Source organism: Bos indicus, chromosome 10 (genome assembly GCF_029378745.1).
Source record: "Bos indicus isolate NIAB-ARS_2022 breed Sahiwal x Tharparkar chromosome 10, NIAB-ARS_B.indTharparkar_mat_pri_1.0, whole genome shotgun sequence".
In the NCBI taxonomy this organism is placed as follows: domain Eukaryota; kingdom Metazoa; phylum Chordata; class Mammalia; order Artiodactyla; family Bovidae; genus Bos; species Bos indicus.
In genome coordinates, this window is record NC_091769.1 from 80,550,501 (window position 1) to 80,572,322 (window position 21,822).

The 21,822-nt window shown below is 51.0% G+C and overlaps 1 protein-coding gene and 1 non-coding gene across 5 annotated transcripts in view; both read right to left on the reverse strand.

Annotated features, from left to right (window-relative positions):
- The window catches only part of ACTN1 (actinin alpha 1), a 98,105-nt gene that overhangs the window by 67,598 nt on the left and 8,685 nt on the right, over window positions 1–21,822 (reverse strand). The gene's annotated exons all lie outside the window — the stretch shown is intronic.
- Window positions 7,547–7,653, reverse strand: LOC139185479 (U6 spliceosomal RNA). Its single transcript, XR_011569064.1, has one exon. It is a non-coding gene; the product is annotated as a U6 spliceosomal RNA (small nuclear RNA).

The following is a 21,822-nucleotide window of genomic DNA, read 5'->3' on the forward strand; positions in this document are numbered from 1 at the left end:
CTCTGCTCCCATGAAACCAGCAGGAGGGAAGTACCCCCTCAAGCCAGAGGTGATGGAGGGGTTGGAGGGCCCCTCCCTGGGCTCTGACTCCAGGATGACTCCAGTTATGGTTTCCCCAGGAGGAAACGAGCCTGGGCACCCTTTTTCCCCTTCTAGGACGGCACAAGGGAATGACTTGGCCCATCCCTGCATGCCCTAGCCTCTCCCGAGATGGCACTGGTGAAACCATCCCACCATCCTCCTCCACAGTGGGGAGGAAGCTAGACTGAAGAGGGAGGCAGAGGAAATGGTTCATCTGCCCAACTGAGGAAGACACGGGATGAGGGAGGTACAGAGAACCCATAGCTCCCTCCATAACACACCAGGCTCTGCCTTCAGTCCTGTGTTCCCACTGATTAGTCCCTGCTGATCCATCCAGGACCTGCAGACCCCAGACAACTGGCCTTGCCTCAGTTTCCTTATCTGTAACTCGAAGGGGATGGACCCTTTTCTATCAAAGGCTCCTTTTAGCTCTGAAACCCTAGACTTCCCTGGAAGCTGGGTGATGGGCCAGAACCAAGAAAGGGCTGGGAAGACAAGACCCAGCCTTGGAACAGGACAGCTTCAGGGCAGATGCTCAGAAGGAAACACAATGCTTCTAACTGGAACACCAGTACCTCCACCCTCAGGCCAAGCCACCCATTCATCCATTCATTTCATTTTTTTCTGAGCTCTTACCCTGTGCAGGGACAGAGACAGTGCTGGAAAATGGCAGTGAGCCAGCCAGCCTTGGAGGTGCTCACAGCCTCGTGAATGTTGCCACCAAGTTTCAAGACTTGCCATCACAACCCATATCCCCAAGGCCAGCCCTTTGAGGAAGCAGAACCTGGAAGAGTCACACAAACAGCAGGCAGAAAGGGAAGCCTGATGGCACCCCCAAGAGAGTACCAAACCAAACTTGAGAGTCAGGAAAGTCTGGTTCAAATCCCGAGTCCGCCGCTGATTCACTATGTGACCTTGGACAAGCTTCTTTGGCCCTCTGGGCCTCAGTTTCCTCATCTGTCAAGAGTGAGACCAGATCCAGCATCTGGTCTGTGCAGGACCTTCAAGGTCTGACAGCCTGGGCCTCCTATACACAAGCCCTCAAACCCGGGATCACAGCTGGGATGCCTGCGGGAACCAGCAGCACTGCTGACCCCTGCAGGACCCTCAGATCCAGACAAGCCGAGCTGACAGCTAGCCAACTCTGGGTGCTCCACTGCTCGGCGTGCAAAGCCCAGCTGCTGGAGGCAAACGCCTGCTTCAACCTCCGGGATAAAATGGATGTCCAAGATGTCTCGGAGTTGGAACCTTTTATCTTGGGATGGGGTCAGAGGACCAGAAGGAAGCTCTATGCATTCCCTGTGCCCCACTGTCTAGCACGGGGAAGTGGAGCCCTGCTCGCCCCATCTCTGCCGGATTTGAACCACAAACACAGCCCTTTTCTGAAGGGAAGAACTTAACACAAAGCAGATGCACAGGGACTTTCCCCCACCCTCTCCTGGCCCTAAAATTAAACGTTCAGTGTCCCCTCTGCCAAAATTCACTTGAAGGCCAAGCCTTAAAGAGCCAGCACCTCCGGTTCTCACCCTCACACACTCTCAATCACATCCTCTCTTAAACAAAATGTCAAGGTCCCCAAATGGAAAGTGTGGATGGGCGGCCTCCCAGGAGTGCCCAGCAGCCCTGCAGGCCAGGGACAGATTTAAAAGGAGAGATCACTGGGGAAGGAACGCTGAAACCCCACCCCGCTCCACTAGCCCAACAGGGACCAAAGTGCAGCCTCACAGGTGGGGATCGTGAACAGGGGATTTGCCCCCGGGGAGGGCACGGCCGGAGCTGGCAGACAAGCACAGCCATCCCAAAGGGAGCAGGCCTGAGCAGCAGCCTGGTCCCGGGGGGCATGTTGGAGATTCCTGGAAGAGTTCATTTCCTGGCCTTCAGTTTCCAGTCTCTCGAGAAAATGGAGTGAATCATGGGCATTTATTTAACTCTGATCTCATTCAAAGCAGTGATGACTCGGATAAAACACATCCTAGGAGAACTGGACTCTTGCTGGGCTTTGCGGGCTTCCCAGCTGCCAGGCAGGTGACTCCCTGGTCATGAAAGTTCTCCTGGTCCTCCTTGTTGTTCTCTCTCAGTTGCTCAGTCATGTCCGACTCTGCGACCCCATGGATTGCAGCACGCCAGGCTTCCCTGTCCTTCACCATCTCCTGGAGTTTGCAAGATCACATCCATTCAATCAGTGATGCCATCCAACCATCTCGTCCTCTGGTCCTGTATGTATGTCCAATTCTGGCTGAAGGCCCAGACCGTCCATCTACCTGCCTCCTCTCCTCCCCGTGACTCCTGGCCATGCTAGGACCACGCCCCAGCAATCAGCACCAATCAGCTTGCTCAGCACATCCAGTCACCGCAGCAAGCGGACACACACCCTGTTCTCAAGCTCAGGGGGCCGTGTCTTACCCACTCTGTGTGCTTCATGGGACCCAACAGTGCACAGCACTCAGCAAAGTGCTCAGAACAGACAGTTAAATCTCACTGAGCTGCCATTCCTCAAGAAAAAGGGCAGGTGATGGCAGAAAAACATTTGGAGAGGGATGTTGCTGCAGACAGCAATTCTCTGACTTGCAAAAAAAAAAAAAAAAAAAAAGAGTACTATCTTTTTTTACATATTTAATCCTATAACTTCGACACAGTCATTTTCACTTTTGTATGCTATCTTCCTGTTTACACAGATTTTTACAGTTGCACCCGATTACAATGTACATACTAGATGAAGTTCTCCTGCTTTCAACATTCTGTTGAGCATTTTATTCCTGTGTGATCATCCTAAATGTCACTTAAAGGCTGAAAAAATGTTCCACCACGATCATGTGTCAGGACGGTTTGTTAAATTCCTCCCCTGACGTGAGTGAGACACAGGAACCTTCCCTTCTGCTCCTATGGACAGCACAGAGACTATTCTGAAGCCTTTCTTTGTTTTAGTTGGACGCTTTCCTCAGGACACAATCCTGGGGGTGGAATTACCCGGCCCAAGGGGAAGAACATTTCCATAGTTCTGCTACGTAAACAAGCCCCAGATACTAACCCACAGGCTGCACCAATCCTCAAGGACTTCAGAAAAGACCACAAGCACGCACTGGACTAGAAGCCTGCCCTGATCAGATTCTCTTCTTACTTTTTAAAGTTCAGTTGTTCTGACTGGAAGAGTTCGTCTTTTCTGGGCCTCCAGGCTCAGTGCTCTGGACATCCTTTTTCTTAAATCCGACCTCTGAGTCCTCTATACCCGTCCTTCTTGTAACCCCAGTCCACTCTGACATCAGTAGACCTTGTAGCTCCCCTAAAGCTTTCCCTACCTGATCCCCTTCTACACTGTGGCCCCCACAGTGCCACATCTCCCCTGCAAAACTCTCAGCCCCTCTGCTAGGCAGAAGGCTGCCAGAGGGTTTCTTGACCTAGAGCCTCCAAGATGACCCCCTAAGGGTGTGGAGTCATTAGGGAATTGCCTGTTAAGCTGAGTCCTACAGGCCTTCGAGCTTCCTGTGCTGCCTGGGCCCCTATCTCGAGGGGACAGTTTGAGTCTGGGCCAGCAAACACACTGCTGCTGGCAGACCCCCAGGCTGAAATGATCCAGGGCCATAACAATGAGGAGGCGTTTACACAGTCTAGGGCCAACCCAAACCCCTCCTGTCACGCTGTCTGGAGGAAAGCTAGAACCCAGACAACAGCCCACAGTCAGAATTTGGCTCAACTGAGAGTAGAGGACCAGAGGTCACTAAGGTGGACGGGGAGGGGAGGCAGGCAGAGCAGGATACACAACACTGAAAAGCCCTCCCTCCACAGGAAACCAAACAACGGGGCTGGCAGGTCACTGCAGGACACAGATGTTTGTGCTTAGTGGCCAGGACAGGGTGGGCCGCCTGTCTGGTACAGACACCCCCTCTGCAAGTCCAGGATGAGAAAGCGGCTTCCACCCACCATGGTCACCCCAACAGTGCTTGCAGATAGCCCACCGGCCCACCTGCTCCAAAGCCAAAACCGTCACAGGAGGAAACAGGAGGAGATCTTCCCTCCCGTCCCCTATCAATACTTCCCCTCTGGGCTCGGGGTCCAGAAGAGATACCCGACTCACATTTGCGGCGGGGGCGGGGCGCAGCTAGTGAATTTGCAGTCTATGAGGAGACAAAGCATCACCAAGATGTCCCAGGGGAAGTGCAAGAGTTGAGCTCGTTTGGCTGAACACCTATCGTTCAGCCTGAGGCAACAACATTCCCAGGTCATCCTTCACAGAGGTCTCTGCTGCTGCTGCTAAGTCACTTCAGTCGTGTCAGACTCTGTGCGACCCCATAGACGGCAGCCCACCAGGCTCCCCCGTCCCTGGGATTCTCCAGGCAAGAACACTGGAGTGGGTTGCCATTTCCTTCTCCAATGCATGAAAGTGAAAAGTGAAAGTGAAGTTGCTCAGTCGTGTCCGAGTCTTAGCGACCCCATGGACTGCAGCCCACCAGGTTCCTCCGTCCATGGGATTTTCCAGGCAAGAGTACTGGAGTGGGCTCTAGTGTTGTCTAAAACTTGAGGTAGGAGCTTGCTAGAAATGCAGATTCCACGGCTCTGAGACTAGAGTGTTTGGTTCAGCAGGTCTAGGCAAGGCCCAGGAAGCTACAATTTTTATATGAATGCTAGGTGGCCCACAGACCACCCTTTAGGGAATACAGCCTTGGCGTGAAACTCTCCACTTGTATGGCAGAGGGTGGACGTGCCTGCAGGAACCAGAATTCTACAGGGAAGTCATGGCCACCTGGAGTAGTAGATGATCATTTAATAACGTGTAAGTAGTAGGCCCTTCAGAGAAGGCAATGGCACCCCACTCCAGTACTCTTGCCTGGAAAATCCCATGGACAGAGGGGCCTGGTGGGCTGCAGTCCACGGGGTCGCTAAGAGTCGGCCACAATTGAGTGACTTCACTTTTACTTTTCACTTTCATGCATTGGAGAAGGAAATGGCAACCCACTCCAGTGTTCTTGCCTGGAGAATCCCAGGGACGGGGGAGCCTGGTGAGCTGCCATCTCTGGGGTCACACAGAGTCGGACACAACTGAAGCGACTTAGCAGCAGCAGCAGCAGCAGCAGCAGCAGCAGCAGGCCCTTAATTGCTACCTGCCTCCACTTCTCACAGCATAGATCCTCTCTCTTCACAGAGCAAAGCACAAGCCATGGTCTCCTCAGGAGTCCCTCTCCCTCTCCCAATTACCATGAATTGTAACTAGACCAGCCTTGACAGTTCACTGTGGTTTTCTGGGTGGGGGGAAGCAGAGGGTAGAGTGTCTAACCAACCAGACAGAATAAATCAATCCCAGCCTCTCCACGTGGCCACAAACTAGAGCCTTACAAGGCTCCAGCAGGGAGCTCTTTACCCAAACAACTAGAACAGCAGCTGAGACATTACGGTGGTGTCCCCCTTCAGGGCCTCCCCAAGGAAATGTCCCAACACCAAGACTCTCTGTGGTGGATCTCATGGTTCCAAAGTTCTGATCATCCACAGCCCCCAGACATAGGAAAACTCTCCCCAACTGTGTCAGATGAGCTAACCATAGGAAAAACAGCACTGGAACATCAAGCCTCCTCTAAGTGCACCTCCTCAAGGGCCTGACAATTCCACAGATAGGCAGCTCTAAGCAGCCATCATTTCAGCATCACTTCTTCCCATAACAAGGGCAGCTATGGTCCTGCCCAAATCCCACCCAACTCAAAGGCAAGTCCAAAGTTGCAGGAAAAAGGAAGCTTCTGTGCACCACCTCCCCCATACCGAAAGTAACAGAACCATCCAGGTGAGCCCTACTGTGGCCACAGTACCAAGCGCTCCCAGCATATTCACCCATTCTGGCATCTGAAGCCCCCTAAGACACTGAATAGAGTCAGACATGATTGAAGCGACTTTGCATAAGAAAGTGTTAGTTCTTGGAATTCCTGGGGACTGAGACCTCCATCCCAATTTGAGGTTAAGTCATTCCATGGACAGACCTTCTTCTTCCTCCCACCCCAGTATTCAGAGCGGACTCGTAACTGCTCGGGTCACAGACATCTCGCTGTGGGTTGGAGGTGTCAGCCACCCTCAGCCCAGCACCGGCACCCCAGCCAAGAGGTCAACAAGGGCCAGCCCAGATCAGGAAGCGGTCTCTCCTGCCGCCAGGAGGCCCCCTCCTAAGGACGAGCTGCAGAGGAGAGGGTCGCCTGGACCACAGGATACTCGGTTCAGAGAAGCGAACGGGGAAGTGAGAACCCGCACGGAGACGGCAGGCGCAGGTTCTCATTTACGACTCGTCCTACTTCCCTTCAATTTCACCAAACACCCTGGCTCTTGTGACGAGCCTCACAGGAACTTGGGGAATGCGGTCAGGAGCCAGGACCGGGCAGAATCTTCGCAGACACAGATCCCACTTCTTGATTGCTTGTCCCCCCAGCACTCAGCAGCCATACCCCTGACCCTTAGGTCTTGCCTGGCAAGGGGCAGCTACTGCTAAGTTGCCAACAGGCGATAATATTTCACATGTTCCTCTCAAATGTTTAAATCCTGAGAGTTTCCCAGTCACCTTCTTATGTATCTAGCACTAGAAAAAAAGGTTAGCGAGCCCTTGAGAACCTTAGAAATGTAAGTCTACAGCCAGGGACGGGCCAATGCCTGAGAAGATACTTTGGGTCCAAGGAAAACCAGGCACCCCCGCCTCTGCCAGGTAGGGGTCCCCTAAGGATGGCCATTAAGGGGGGGACTGTCGCAGATCTGATAAGAGGCAACAGATTCACCGCAGCAGCCCATCAAACCACACACCTCCATGCTCTCGGGTGAGGGAATTCTGCTGCTGCTGCTAAGTCACTTCAGTCGTGTCAGACTCTGTGCGACCCCATAGATGGCAGCCTACCAGGCTCCCCTGTCCCTGGGATTCTCCAGGCAAGAACACTGGAGTGGGTTGCCATTTCCTTCTCCAATGCGTGAAAGTGAAAAGTGAAAGTGAAGTCGCTCAGTCGTGTCCGACTCTTAGCGACCCCACGGACTGCAGCCTACCAGGCTCCTCTGTCCATGGGATTTTCCAGGCAAGAGTACTGGAGTGGGATGCCATTGCCTTCTCCGGAGGGAATTCTAGGCGATCCTTATTTTCTTCTTTGTATTTTGCTGTATTTTTTAAATTTGCTGCAGTAAATACTACTTTTCATCTCAATTAGTTTAAAAAAATAGGCTGAGTATAAGCTATAAAAGTACTAAACCACTTTGTTGTATACCTGAAACTGTACTTCAACAAAAAATAGCTTGTATATTATGGATGGCACATTAAGCTAGCCTGCCCTTTCTATTTCTCTTATTATTTTTAAAATTTTATTTATTTTTAACTGAAGGATAATTGCTTTTCAATATCGTGTTGGTTTCTGCCAAACATCAACATGAATCAGCCGTAGGTATACATATATCTCCTCCTCCTTGACCCTCCTTCCCACCTCCCGCCCCATCCCACCCCTCTAGTTTGTCAGAGCACAGAAGTACAGACTGCGTCACAAATCTGCACGTCACCCTTGCACAGGGACCACGCTAATCTACTCTGTGTCATTCTAATTTTAGTATATGTGCTGCCACAGCGAGCACCATTTGATTTTTTATTAGTCTGCATTTTAAAGGCAACTGATTAGTATGTAAAAGCACTTATAGAAATGATCATCTCTTTTAACCAATTTACTCAGCTCCTAGATATTATCCTAAAATGCAGGAAAAGGTCCACGGTGAAAGGAGTATTTATAGAGGAATTATCTATGAGCGCTCAAAGCTGGACACTATGAAAATGCCCAGGGATGGGAGAATTAAGAGGAGCAGTTTGTCACCTGGCGGAACAGTCGGGCAGCCAGTCGAGGTCCAGGCCCAGGCCTGACTGGACAGCCTCATCCCCGCTCTGCAGCCAAGAGTCAGGGGCCAGGAGCACCTTGTTGAGCAGACCACCAAGTGCTTCCAGAAGACAGCTTTGGCTTCAATGGCTCTCCTTCTAAAGAGGTGATGTGAGCCAAACTCTTGTTTTCCTAATGAAATAGCAGTTTTGGCCTCAGACAGCCCAGCAGTTGGAAGCATAAGTTCTCATCTCAGAAAAGCCTCCGAAAACCTCTGAACACAGCCCAGGAGTCCACACTGACCGCCCTCTAGCCCCTATCAGACAAGTGCAAGTGAGTTTCCAGGAAACGCTGACGAGCATCTCTAAGGACCGGGGCCTCGCTCAGGCTGCAGCTCTAGAAACAGTGGAACCAGCTTTCATTTCTCAGCTCCCCACAGAAGTACCTTCACACCAGTATGATTTAACACCGTGCCTTTGACTCTACCGCAGGTTGATTTAAGAACCAATATACAAAAAGGTCTCTGTGAGCTCCATGAAACCAACACTGATGGCATCATCAGCACACTGCTCTCCTAAAATGGAAAAGCCCTTGGTGTTCGGTGCTCACGCTAAGAGACAAGGTGTCTCTTTCTCACGAACCAGCACACTTCCCTTTATTAGGAAGTAGATGATAATTCCAATTTCTCCTTTTGTTTTAGCTACCGGGCAGCTCAAAACTAGGGTCAGTGCTTACAAAAACTAAGTTCTTTTAACATTATTTTCTCAATTACCTCACCCACCTACAACCACCCTGACAAAGCTCTGGAGCTTTTTTTTTTTTTAGTATGGTTGATTTTAAATGTTGTGTTAATTTCAGGTAGACAGCAAAGTGAATCAGTTATACATGCACATGTATCTACTCTTTCTTAGATTCTTTTCCCATATAGGTCATTACAGAGTACAGAGTCGAGTTCCCTCCGCTACACTTGCATTAAGTTGTTTTTTTTTTTTAACTGGAGGATAATTACTTTACAATATTGTGCTGGTTTCTGCCATCCATCTTCATGGATCAGCCACAGGCATGCATATATCCCCTCCCTCTTGAACCTCCCTCCCATCTCCCACTCCATCCCTACCCCTCTAGGATGTCACAGAGCACCTTCCTCACTTTCATGCTTTCCTCAAATGCTTTTTAGAAAAAGATGCAGGAAAGTACAAATAAATACGTATTCATGAAACAGTCTGTACACTTGGATCTCACTTGCTCCAGGGAAGGAAGATAAAGGCTGTGTGGCTATATAAGAAAAGGTATCTTTGATAAAAATGCCAAGTGGGGAAATATAAAAGTAAACTAAATATAAAAGTAAATATAAAAAGGAAATATAAAAGTAACCACCGTTATCAAAATAACACAAGCGTGAGGATAAAAACAAAACCGGCTTCTCGAAATTTAAGTAGTTGTGTTTAGGTGAAAGGGTTAAAGTGGTCATTCACCGTTCCCCCAAAGTCATTTATCTTCTCAGATGGAAACAGAGGTCCATGGAGGTGAAGCAGGCAGGCAGTGAGAAACTAGAAAAGCCAACCTCCCCTGGCCTTTTCAATGTTATCCCCAGGCTGCCCCAAGGAGGGAGGGAACAGGCTCCAGCGCCCATCTGGATTCTGAGGAACTAGAACCCAGTAGATGATGGTCTGCATTTAGTAGGGTCTTGAGGAAGATGCCTCGTGCTCTGAAATCACAGCTGTTTGAGATGCTAGTCCTCACCTGGCAGTCAGTGGACATTTTCTGCACACTCCCCCATAAGATCGATGAATTGCACACGTGGGCGGTAGGGAGGCAAGGGCCACGAGTCACAAGCCCAGGCCTCCAAAAATATACCTAGGACTCGATCGGCAAACTAGTGACCCCTAATCCTTCCAGTGTGCAATCAAATCCCAGAAGGTTTCTTCATCCACCCTCGGAAACCACCCCTACACCTGACCAATAGACATCCACGAACAGCCTGAACTTCCTCAACGCCCTCAGCACACAGCATCCGTCTAGCCTACGTGCCGGGACTACAAGGTCCCAGGTGTATCTGGTGCCCTGTCAATGTGAGGTGAGCAGCCTGCAGATAGGATAGTTCAGCCCTGCTGAGCACCATGGTTTGGCCAAGTGGAATAGAGGCTTTCTCCTGCGTCTACTGAAGTCAGGATCCTGAGGGCTACCAGAATGGCATGTGGCTGCCTCTTCTGCCTCCATCTCCTGTCTAATGACAACGGCTCACATCAGGCAGAGAAGTATCAGTGGTCCATGAGGGGCAGAAGCAGGGTCCTGCTCAGCCCTCTTTGGCAAGCAGGACTTCGGAGCAGGCTGACTCATCACCTTGCAGGTGGAGTGAGCTCATTCCTTTCAGGGCATCCTTGGAACTGGAAACCCACAGCAGAGATGGTTCCCATGGCAACAGGCCAGCACCTCCTCCATAGCCGCCTTCCTTGGAGCACCACTTGTCTGTGCCCACGGGTCACTTAACCAACTCTCTCCCAGCTTATATTCTTAGAACACGGAGTAAGAAAAGACCGTGAAGGGCCAGTGCCCTCCTTCCTCCATGTCCTTCCCATCTCATTTCTTTTAGAGTTAGTTGAATACCTCAATTAGAAGGGTTTTGTTTCGTATTGTTTTTTGGCCATGCCACATGGCTTGTGGGATTCGTTCCCCAACCAGGGACTGAACCCCGGCCCTCAACAGCGAAAGCACGAAGTCCTAATCGCTGGGCCACTAGGGAATTCCCCCCATTTCCATTTCAGCAGACCTAAACACATTTAAGACCAGGTAACTCCCAACCTAACAGTTCATTCCTTCTTTGGAAAGTATGACTAGTAGAAATTCTGAGCTTAACTCCATTTCCACTCAACTTCCCCCAAGTCCTGCTCCTCCAAGCCCTGGGGCCCACTCAACACGCCAAGTCCAGCAGAGCCTCTTCCAGCCTGGTGACTGCTCTAAACAGCCAGCTTTCTCCAAATACTCCTCTGACGCGGTTCCCCCACTTCCCCTGCCCCGTTCCCAAACCTCCACTGAAGATTACACTGTCCAGTTCAGACAGGCCCGGAGCCCGCTACTGCCCCCACAGACCCTCTGGGCTCACCGTCACCCGCCCCCAGGCCTCTTCCCCTCCAGCTGCTCCCCGCCCCACCTCACACTCATTCCCCGCCCTTCCCTTCCCAGAACTTGACACTCACTGTCTCATGTTTTTGGTCACACTCTGCCTGGTCCACCTCCCCCACTCTCTGCCACCACCCCCCTCGCCTGACTCACTCTTATATATTCTAGATTTAAATTTTAGCTCACAGTATCACCTCCTGTGGGAGGTCTTACTGGTTTCCTCAAAGGCAGCCTGGGGCCTTCCTTGCGTGCCCTTCACTGTAGAGGCTGTGACATCCTTGATCATGACAGGGAACTGCTAGGTGGTGGGTCTCTCACTCAACTGGCCTCTTCAGAGACACATGTCCTGCGTCATCTGGCCGTGATCTGAAAAGAGCGAGTGCTTAATATCTCTTAAATCCAGGTGGCAAGCACCTGGCTATGTGTTTTACTATTCTGTACTTTGAAAGTATTTGAACACCATTTAAAAAGAGAGATAATAAATATGAACTGAGTAGATGAACTATTGTTGGCTGCACTGCCTTTAGCCACAGCGTATGTGTCTGAACATCTCATGGATCTGCTGAACTCATCCCTCAGGAACTTTCTTCCCACTCTGGGGCTGGAGCCCAATGCCACATGGTCCAGTGCAGTCAGGTCAAACCTTCAAATAAGCACCTCCAGCGTGCCTGGCACATGTCTCATGGCAGTGACGTGAAAGCGAGTTCTTACTAGTCCTATAGCATCATCTCATCTCTGTGTGTCCTTTTCCTCTCGAGAAGCTCTTAGCAGTTCATCCTAGCGTGCTAATCTCACTGTAAAGTGTCCCAGGTGGCTACGTACGACCAGCAGGTTCCGCTGCTAATTGCTGAAGCTGGGTAATGGGTACACGGGGATTCATTATACTCTTCTCTATTTCTGTGCTTGAATTTTCCATATGAAGATTCTATTTTAATTCATTCATTCACACAACTAACATTCCTTAGGTGCCCACCACATGCCAGGAAACATGGATAAAGAGAGAAAGAAAAAACAACCCCTGCCCCTATGAATTGATGATAACTTTATTAAATTCTAAATTATCTGCTATCCCTCCCTGGTAGTTAAAGGCCTACTGGCACTTATAACATGAAGACAGGGGAGACCTCCCCACAGGAACAAGTAGCTAATGAGGGGCTTTCTGGGCCCTGTGTCTCCTGGGCTTATCTTCCCAGCCCTGCCAACTCCATCTGCACTTGAAGCCTTCCCCATACAAGGGGCTCCCCTCATAAGTAAGTGGCTTCAGGAGACCAAGGGTGGGGCTCCGGGTCTCACTCCTCAACAGAAAGTCATGCCAGCCATGCCGGGATCCCTGAAACTTAAAGGCAACTTCCCCTCAAAGGGCAGGATGCCAACACCCTTCATTCTATCATTACGACTCTTCATAGAGTCCACTTGGTATCAGGTACTAGGCCAAAGGACAGAAATAAAAGCCATGGGGAGGTCCCTGACCTCAAGGGAATCATGTATGGTCTTACTGACTGGAAATCCTTGGATTCAAGCCCCAGCTCTGCCCCTTGCTAGCTGTAGGACCCTGGATGAACAACTAAACCTCGCTGGGCCTCAGTTTTCCCGTCTATAAAATGGGGGTATTAGTGCCCACCTCACAAAGTTATTGTGAGGAATATATGGGTTAATACATGGAAAGTCCTTATTCCAGTGCTTACAAGCAAAAAGCTAAGGACACAGCGAGGCAGAGCATTAGAAGAGTTAGTGCATATAGCTCTCACAGTATTATCATATCATTATTATTATCATTCACTAGGCTCCCACAGCCGCTATTAACAAGTTCCAATGACAATGGGCGCTGAAACTCTCTGAAAAGAAGGAATCACAGAACCGGGCCAGATGCGAGGGACAGGCTCCGACTGGCTTCTGGCTGCCTGTGCATCACGTGTTCTCCTGCCTGAGTTTTTCTGAGCAATGCCTCGGCCACAGACTCATGAGTAAGAAGTGCCCATGAGCCTGTAAATGCTTTCCATCTGGCCTCTACTCTCAGAGGAGACCAGCAAGGCGCCTTCATGAGGGAGACACCCAGCCCACCCGGACCCAGGATACTCTAGCCTGGCTGGGAAGCGTTTTACTGTTGTTGTCTGACAGGGGTTCTGTTCTGCTGCCACTCTCTGCTCATGCTGGGCATCAGTGGACGTGGACACTTGGGTCCACAGACCTGGGCATTAACCCCTATCTGCCATAAACTAGCCTCAGTGCAGTCTCTGACTTTGCAGGGTTTTGATTCCCTCGCCTGTAAACAGGGCTGATACCTCCTACCTTGTTGTTGGGATGAAATAAGATTCAGGATGTGTAACAGCCAGCATGGTAGCTGCAAGAGAGACAGGGAAACACGACCGTGGCTGTTTCAGAGGGTGGGAGCCTGGAGCCCCCTGCAGACACAGGAGCAGCCCAACCCTGACATAGCCCTGCTCCAGGGCAGCCCGCAAAGGCAGCCAGCACCTTGCACCCCGAGAAAGGCAAAGAAAGCCATCCCTCTGGCGAAGCCTACCTCCCAAGGCCAATCTCAGGAGTGGCCAGTGCCTGGGGTGCCACTGCGGGGCAGGAGGGAGAGACAACAGACGAGGAGAAGAAAAGAGGGAGGCAGAGAGAAGCATGGAGGGGTTCATAAAAAGCCCCCATCTGGGCTGAGCTGCCCCACCTCCACTGCTGCCTCAGCGCTGGGACCTGCAGGGACCAGAGACAGTCACTTCCTGGCTCCTCAGGAATGCACAGGAATGTGTGTGTCAGGAGAGAGGTATTTGGGGCCTAGGGAGGGTGGAGACCCAGCTCCTTCTCTAGCGAGGGGTTCCCCTTCTCCAATCAGGCCGACTTGCCATCAAGCAGCATGCCCTGGCAGAGAGGAAAGGAGATGGTCAAAGTGGTGGTTAGGACTGCAGGCTGTGGCTGGGCAACTCTGGCTTCACAGGCCAGAATGCCACGCAAGAACTTGGGTGTGCATGCTGTGTGCTCAGTCATGTCTGCTTCTTTTCGACCCCATGAACTGTAGCCCGCCAAGCCCCTCTCTGTCTATGGCTTGGGCAAATTATTTAATCTCAATAATGCTTAAGTGTTTCTGTAAAGTGGAGATGAAAATGTATTAGCACCTAGATCTTACGGGTGGTTATGACGATTCAGTGCTAAGTGCTAACATCAGGACCACTAGCATCACCAGCACTGGTCCCTCTGACCATTTCTGGCTCCCTCCTCAACTGCAAAATCAGAAGCCGGTGCCAGGAACATCTGAGCGTAAGGGCAGCCATGCAAAGGGCCCACCTGTCTATCCATCACCACCTCCACCCAGTAGAGCACAGCTGTCAGCATGTGTGAAATTCACCTGAACTTGACCACCACCCACACAGATCCCCAGCAGCCCCACCTGCCTTCAGAGCACAGAGGCTCACCTCGTCTATCTGTCGGCAGGTGTTCTGGAGCCCACTGGCAAGGATGACTTCAGTTGTTGATTTATATGTCCCCAGAATAATTTTTTTACTTAAACCAGCCCCACAAGGAATGAACTCAAAGCAGTGTGTCCTTGGACAAGACAGATCACCACCATGGACCTCAGTCTCTTTATCTGATGTGCAGAAGTCAGGTGACAGCACGGGTTCCCTTCTGGTTGGGCCTCCTGTGATTTGATTTCTTCAGACTGCTACCAGGGAAAGGATAGAGCTGGGTTCTGGGAGTAAACAAAGTGAAACACAAGGCTGCCCATTGACACCAGTCCCTTGGGCAGATTCCAGGCTGAAACCCTTGTTCCCTGGCTCCGGCAGGAGTTTGGAGTTTCTTCTACCCACAGAACCCACGGGCAGGCCGCCTCCCTCCCACCAGGCCGTGGGTCAGCCAAGCCACACAAAGGGCTGATTATGAGTGGCCCACCTTGCAGAGGGCACAGATGCCCTCCCACCCCTCCAGAGCCACCCCCAGCATTCCCACCCCCCGACCACACCTGGCGCATCCTTAGGCAAAGCTAAGAAACCCATCTCCACCCTAAACAAGGCTCTCCACTCTCCCCTCCCCAGGCACCTGGGCTTCCCACTCGGCCACACCCCAAGCAGGTATTTCCAGAGCAAGAGAGTCCATGCAGGGCCCAAGACACAGAGCACTGTGGGTCCCTAAGGGAAGTTCATTCACCTGGCCCCACCCATACCCTCCCTAGAGGGTGGGAACAAATTCCTGAAGGATGAGGACACAGAAGACTCCTACAGATATGAGACAGTGTTTTAGCAGGTTATTTCAGGGCCAGACTGCAAGCCCAGGGATCGACCTCAAGGTCACCTCAAGAAGTATTAGACTGCAGAGTAACCCGTCCCCACAAAGAGGACAAGAACACAGGATACTGGCGTTGACCCAGACCCTAAAGATCATCTCCACGCGATAATCCAAGCAGGACACTTACAACAGAGCCCCACTGTCACCCTATAACCCAGTCCCCTCATTTTATGATCCCCGGGTCGGGAAGATCCCCTGGAGAAGGAAATGGCAACCCACTCCTATTCTTGCCTGGAAAATTCCATGGACGGAGGAGCCTCGTGGGCTATACACTCATGGGGCTGCAAAGAGTCGGACACAACTGAGCGACTAACACAACTCATTTTATAGGTAACAATCCGCTGTGACTTGTCCAGCGTCACACAGTGGCCACAGGAAGCTCTAAGAGACCTCGGGTCTCCCACAGCCCCGGAACCTAACGCACAACTGTTCTCTCTGCTCTGAGGAAAGAGGACAGGGTCTCCCAAAGCAGCTGTCTGGCCTAACAATGCAAAAAAAAGGAGCAGTATCTCCATACCGATTCTTCTCCTAAATGACACCCCTCCAAGGTCCAAGCTGAAAGGGAGGAGAAGGCAAGCAGACCAAGGTCCTACTGGACCCCACATCCTGATAGATGCAGAGCCCCAGGTTCTGTCTGGTTCCACACCCTCAGGAGGCTGAGCCTAAAGACAGCAGAGCAGGCCACCCATGTCCAATACTTGAGAACTCCCTCGGCCCTGGGACTGGAAAGAGAAGGAAAACCGAGGGCCAAGTTTACTTCCTTTGAGGTCCCAAACCCTCACAAGAGGACCAGAAACTCCCTAAGAATTTCTGAAGTAGAGGCCTCCGCCAAATGCAATAGGGCAGGGAGTGGAGAGACGTGTCAGCTGGGCCAGCACCTCGGGAGAGGAATGTGAAGTGGGCCGCTGGCCAAAAGAGGAAGAAACGCAGCTGGACTACCTAATAGGGAGCTGGAGGCCTGTGCTGGCTCCCACCAGCCCGCAACAGGACACGCAGGGAAGGGTGCCAGGTGGCGTGGCAGGCTCAGAGCCCATCCCGAGCTAGAGGCCAGCTTCCCCAGCCTCCGGCCTCCTCCTGACTCCAGGGCACCCTTCTGAATCTCAGGAGCCTCCCCAGCCCTGCTCTGTGCCCCGGATTCAGCCCCATCACTGGAGTGAACCTTGGTGACTCAAAGGGACATCACCCCCAGTACCTTCTCATCTGCAGACGTCTCTTGCTGGACTGTGGCTCCCACACCCCCTCAAAAGGCATCCGCTGACACTGTCCGTCCAACATTTGGTGACCACCGACTACCACGTGCCCATCGGAGCTCCCTGAGGAGTCCCCTTTTCTCGGGGTGCAAGAGCACACCTCCCTCCCCAAACTTGGACCTCCCAAAGAGAAAAAGAACGTGGTCTTTATTCTGGGGGAGAGTCAGGAGGTACGAGGCAGAAATTACCAGCAAAGTCACAGTCTGGTTCAAGATCTCAGTAGCAGACTGCAAAAGGAGCCCCAGTTCCTCACCCCTGCCTACATCTACCCGCCTCTGCAAGTCATCTTAAAGTGTCATCTCACTTGCTAAAAACGTAATTTCTCAGGCCCCACCCCAGACCCAGTGAATGACCAACCCTGAGGATGAGGCTCCGCAACCAGTGCTGTAACAAATCCTCCAGGTGACGCTGATGCATTTAAGTGAGAACCACTGTTAAACCACTCCTATCCTTCTAGGCTTCAAGGTTCTGGGATGAGGTGGCATGAGTGTCCAGATGCCAGTGCCGCAGGCTTCAGGAGCCCCAGGCAATGGACTCCTTACTAGGAAGCCCCAGGAGACCCTACAGACTCACCTTCACTCATCCAAGGAGTCCCCAGTCAGTCATAGATGAGTGACACCCCCTGAGAACCTTCCAAATGTCCTCAGAGCTAAGAGTCTCACAACAGTGCCCTAAGCAAGTGTGGCAAAGGCTGTCAAGAGGCTGCCAACATGTCTGTCCTCTCCAGCTCTCTCCAACCCATCTTCTACCCAGGCGCTAAGTGAGCAAGGCAAGGGGCTGAGTGGCCCAGAGCCAGGGCAGAAGGAAGAAAGGGCCAGAGCCAGGAAACCAAGCATGCACAGACAGACATAACTGGAATCCCACTGGCTGCCCCTGGGACCCAGCCAAGATGGACTCAGCCAGCCACGGCTTCCCACCTCCCGCCTCTTCCAAAACTATGTGCAAGAACAACTAACTTCCAAATGTTGCAAGAAGCCACTGTGAGACATACAATACAAATTCATTTAGAAGCATGCCTTAATTCACAGTAGCTTTTCTGTCATTGCATATTTACTTCATCCAGGAACAATAAAAGCAGAAGGGCTCCCTCCTGGGAAGAGAAAAAAATGGCAAAGTACTGTGAGTCCAGGGCAGCGGGCAAACGAGCACATGCCCCAGGGGATGAGAACCAGGTGTCAAAAACACACGTGGGAGGGAAGAAAATAAAAAACAGACTCTCTGCCCCTGCCCTCCCTCACCAAATACCAGTCAGTCTTTGAACTCCGATGTGGCAGGAGCAGCAGGTGAACACAAAGAGCCACCCGCAAAGGCAGGAAGCCTGGCTTCTGGCCCCACCTGCCACCTGTAAACATCCCCCAAATCCTCCAACCCCTCCTGGTCTCAGCCGTCTCATCAATGGTATGGGGTCAGAGCTCCTACCGAGTGGGGTGTGGGACAGACAAGCACAGAAACAGCAGTGTGCACGGTGATACGCTGGGTGTGACACCATCTGTTATGCACACAGCCAGACAGGTAGGAACTGTATAAATGGATGCTTAGGAATGAAAACCACCAAGCTCGATAGTCATCAGTTCCACTGGGGGACAGGAACAGGACTGGGGAGAAGAAGGCCAGGGTCTCCAATCTGCAATGTTCATCTTCTTTGCAAACGGGCCTCAGAGCAGAAAATATAGAAATAACAGCTGTAACCGCCTGAGCCTTTGCAGGTCTAAATTTCCTTACTCTCCCAGCCAAATCATTTCACACGGGTGTTCTGAGGATTAAATGAATTAATATCTGTGAAACACTCAGAGATGTGCCTGGTCCACAGCATAGCCCAGGCTTGGCTCCTGCTCAGGGGAGGGGGTGGGTGCTCAGCTCTGTAACTCCAAACACACTCCCTGAGCCATAAGGTGGACCTAAGCTGGCCTTGTCCTGAGCCAGCAGCTTCCATGGAAAGGGACTGGGAGCAAGTGCCCTAACTGGACACCCCTGGGCCCCAATATGGCCTTGCTGCCTGCACCAAGCAGACCGTTAAGGGGGAAAGGAAAAGGTGCGGGGGCGGGGGCAGTTATCCAGACAGGCCCAGGGAATTAAAATCCCAATGTGGAGTTCTTTCATTGTAAAAAAGCTGAAAGCTAATTATACACAATGAATCTCTAAGTTTACCACTGCTTAACTTACCAAAAAAAAAAGAAAAGCTAGGTGGCTAGAGTTTGGAAAATTATCCAGATTTCTAAAGTGAGTCCTCAGGACTCATGAAAGACACCTCCAAAGAGCCCAGCTAGCACAGCATCCAGGATGAAGGGCAGGAAACCAGGGGTCTGGGCCCCCACCCCCACCCCCGCTTCCCCTGCTCCACCTCCTCCAGCTCCCAGCTCCTAGCTCCCAGGGCCAAGTCTGGAAAAGCACTCTGGGTTCCTGGAAAGGCCTTTCCGAATATCGGGAACTCTACTGGAAAGTGCCATTAGACATTATCTGGAGGATGTCTGTGGTGTTTGAAAGGGAGCCACTCCCCTGCCAAAGTCAAGGCAGTGGCCAAAAATAACAGAGGGGCTCCTCAGAGCTAGACACACACCACACACATGTACACACACACACACAGACATACACACCGACATACAAACACACGTGTACACACATACACAAATATACATATATACACACTCACATACACTTGTTATACACACATAAACACAAACACAAATATACATATATACACACTCACATACACTTGTTATACACACATATACACAAACACACATACAAATACACATACCCACTCACACATGTACACACATACACACACACACTCACATACACACATACACAAACACACACACATACATATATATACACACACCCACGTACATACACCTCCATTCACACCAACACACACATCCTCGCTCACAGACCTGGAGGTCAAAACAGACCCGGAAGTCAAAACAGACCTGGGATCTCAGAGCTACTGGCCCTGCCCCCAGTACAGCCTCACACTGGGGAGGCACAGATCCCATTTTCTGGTTTGGGGACTTAGAAGAATTAAAAGTGCCACTTCTCTCTCCATCCTCAAACCACAGGCTGTGACATGTGCACATTTCCACATGGGACATAAGGAGAAAGACAGAGCCTGACAGTAACAAGCCCCCTCCCACCCACAGGCAGGACTGGCCGCCTCTCTTGCAAGATCGAAAGCCAAGTTCCATTAGGAGACCTGCCTGAAGGGGGCCACCCACGTTGCCGTACCCTCCCCTCCGGTCACTTCACCTACAGACGATTTGAAAACGGAGCCCGGCACCACTCTGTTCTATTCCTCTTGGTTATAATCAGCTTTGCAGATGACTTTTAAAAAATAAATCTTCAGGCCCATAAAAATGCTCCCCTGTAAGCCCTGGCCTCAAATCACAGGCCTGCAACCACACTCCGCAGCCCCCAAGTACCAACCACCACAGAACAGGAAAAACAAGGTAGAGACCAGGCTCCTTACCCTCCCCACCCCCATCACTTTTCCACCATCATGGCCTTTGATTTAGACCCTCAGCTGCAAGGTGATGGGATGGGACAGGAAGGGCATGGTCTTTCCCCGCCCTCAATGCTGTCCCCTAGCCGGGCCTGCAGCACTGAAAACCAAAACAGCTCACCCCAACCTAAGCTCTCAGACTCACCCTCACCCCCTTTCTTAACAGCCTCAAGGCTCAAATCAGAACCTGCAACTTTGTATTTACAGGCACAGGCTTCTAAAGTCAAAATAAACACTGAGCATCAGCTACCTGGTTCAAAGGTGCTGGGTGTCCCTGGAGACCAAACAGAGGGGCCCGCAGGAGCCGCTGAAGCTGAAGGGTCCCAAGGAGGAGAGAAGGAGGGGGCATGGATGACTCTCATCGCAGGGAAGCCAGCCCTCCACAGCTGGAGTCAGCTTCAGGAGAGGCCACCAGGCTCAGGAGTCTATTCCCCGAAGTTACTCCTTCTACTGAAAAGTGGGGAGAAATACAACTAGAATCCTCCGCGACCTTTCAACCCAGAAAAGGAACTTCAGAAAGGCCTGCACCCCTTTAGTGTCACAGACCCTCTAGTCAAAGACCTGGATTCAAAACCAACTCTACCCCATTTGGACTTCAAGAGACCCTGGTTAAACCACTCCCCCTTTCTGAGCCTTACATTCTCTGTCTATAAAATGGGAATAAGACCTCACAAGTCTTTTTATCACAGTGAAAGGAGAGGACACATGTGAAAGCATAAATGTTAAAAATCATGAACCATCTAATGAGTATTCGGTTATATTCCATCTTAAAAGTGAAGTCGCTCAGTCGTGTCCGACTCTTTGCGACCCTATGGACTGCAGCCCACCAGGCTCCTCCATCCATGGGATTTTCCAGGCAAGAATACTGGAGTGGGTTGCCCTTTCCTTCTCCAGGGGATCTTCCCAACCCAGAGATCAAACCTGGGTTTCCTGCATTGCAGGCAGACTCTTTATGGTCTGAGCCACCAGGGAATCACTATATTCCATCTTAAGCTATTCCATATTATTTTATATATGTAAGCCTTGTCTCAAAACATAAACTCCAAGATAGCAATGGGTGCATCTGTACTTCTGGTGAAGGATGGCATTTCAAGGTCAGTCTGCCTGGGTTCATTCATAAACTTGTTTATTAGCTGGTCAATCTTTGGAAACCTACTTAAACCCCCTGAGCTTCAATCTCCCCATCTATAGTAACAAGGGAAGTTAACAGTATCTTTCTCAAAGGGTTTTTTTTTTAAGATTGAGATAATCTAAACCATGCAAACTTCAATCAGTGTAAACTACGGTCTTTTTTACTTATTTGGAGAACCAAGACATCTTATTAAATATTATTGGTTGATCACTGGATATAAAACAGACAACTCGTCTTTCTAGCCTTCGCTTCTCTCATCTTCTTCTCTTCCCTTCCCTGAAGGTGGATAGTGTTTACATTCCTTCCCAGATCTTGGGCACGTGAAATGCTTTAAGCCAAAATGAAATGTTTGCTTTAAGGACCAAGGGTACCAGCCCCTTCTCACTGTGAGCCTTTGGGTGTGAGCCTGTTATTCTATATTTCTAAGCTCAGCATCTTCATCTATCAAGTGTGATCATCCGACATGCCTTACAAGGCTCTTGTGAATGTTAAACGAGGCTGCAGAGAACATATCCCCCACAGAGGCCATGTGCAAGAGGTTTCTCTACATCCCCTTCCCCCGCCCCAACCCTGTGGGTGACAGGCCTGGAGAGGTCCCCGCAATCTCTCAATGAAGAATGGATCCCAGCCCAGAAGTAGCCCACTGCAGCCAAG